Raw genomic sequence first — 1,699 nt, 5'->3', positions numbered from 1 at the left:
GGCGACGGCTTGCCGGCACCCCGCGCCCGCCCCCATCGGCGGGAGGGGCATTCTGCCGAGGCTGAGCACCCATCCACCCGATAGGTGGCAGTCCGGCGGGGCGGGGAACCCTACCCGCGTCAGCGCCTCAGCATTGCTTTTTATGGGCGGGGAATGCGGACCGGCAGGGAGGTGTGAACACGATGTTATTGTGTCGTGAATGCGCGGGGACGTGGCCGCATGGCAACCGGCGGTCATTGACCCGGCGAACCGCCGTTACTCGCCTCGGCTGGAGATGCTCTTAGGGCATCCGGGTGCACATGCTCCGGTTTCCAAAACATATATTCCAAATGATGAAATCAATGACACGGTATTACGGAGCATGTGCTCTCAATAATTTCTACGCCTCATTTTTCCTGCATGCGGGGGAAAAACCATGACGTTTTTTCCTACTCATTCTTGTTACTTTTACAGATTGCAGATCAATGTACTTTTTAATGAAAATTTCCAAATACTAAACAAGTTACAATATCTATAAATGAGAAAAAAAATTCCAGAACATTTGAACCATGTACAACGACACTTGAGTTTTTCAAAGTAGATAGAACACCTCCTCCAAGATGCCAGTCGTCCGGCCACTCTCGCTATGCACAATGGCGGAGGCAGGAGGCTAGCAGGGGCCTGCCTCCCCTAAAATTTAGAAATTCTATTTCGTCTTTAGAATTTTCATATTACAAACTTGACATCTTTATGCTTTGGCCTCCCTAATAATTCACCTCTTCCATTCTGGCCCTCCTAATATTTTGTTCCTTGTTTCGCCCCTAACTATGCACTTCCCTTTTGTTGCTAAATGCGCCACGACAACATGTACAAGTAGCCCTCTAGGCATCAACACAACCAATTGAGTGGAATATGTCGTGTGCAAGTGACATTGCCTCGCATTTTATACTGTCAAAGCCAATATTACAAGGAGGGATGTGAGGACAGCTATGTGGCTCGGCTCTGGTCCTATCGAGCTATAAGCATCAACTATAACAACGCCCTATTCTAAATAATATAAGATACCCTTTCCTTCAAAGGAATAGGAGGCGAGCACCAAAGTTAAGATACAAATCTGATACATTTACGTACAAGCTGTTTAGTTTCCCGCAATCAGAAGACATGTTGTTTTATTGTTTAAAACCTAGATATCTTTCTTATTCAAATGTAGTACTCCGTATCAGAATTCATCATCTATGATTACTATTCAGCTATGGATTCATTCATCAGGATCAACAATGAGCTATCTGAAGAATTTAGTACGTATAATATTATGAAGGAAATATGCATAAGAGCTAAATCATGGATTCTTAGAATATTGAGAAGGGGAGAAATTTTATAGTCTAGAGTCTAGACTCAAGACAAAGTCTATAAATGCACCGATTGAACCGTCGTACTTCTAGTCAGCGGCGGGTCCTAAACTCCGATTTTGATTGCACTATAACAATTTAAACTAGACATTGTGGGCTTACCCGGATTAGAGGGAGCCCTGCCAGAAATTCTCAGTTACTGAGTTTTTTTTTAAATATTCCCTCCGTTCCTAAATACTTGTCATTGTTTTAGGCAAGTTTACACTAAAACAGCGACAAGTATTTAACAACGGAGGGAGTAGTTTTCAACCAGCAATTGACGCGCCTCGGTATAACCTCACTAGCTGCGTCATTGCCCCAAGCGCACAGAT

At 44.1% G+C, this 1,699-nt stretch overlaps 1 non-coding gene across 1 annotated transcript; it reads right to left on the bottom strand.

Annotated features, from left to right (window-relative positions):
• Positions 1 to 1,533: 1,533 nt before the first annotated feature.
• On the bottom strand, positions 1,534 to 1,699 carry LOC112272144. The gene has a single exon (XR_002965839.1). It is a non-coding gene; the product is annotated as a U4 spliceosomal RNA (small nuclear RNA).

Source organism: Brachypodium distachyon, chromosome 3 (genome assembly GCF_000005505.3).
Source record: "Brachypodium distachyon strain Bd21 chromosome 3, Brachypodium_distachyon_v3.0, whole genome shotgun sequence".
In the NCBI taxonomy this organism is placed as follows: domain Eukaryota; kingdom Viridiplantae; phylum Streptophyta; class Magnoliopsida; order Poales; family Poaceae; genus Brachypodium; species Brachypodium distachyon.
Note: the sequence above shows the minus strand (reverse complement) of the source record. Positions and strands in the feature narration are given on the sequence as shown.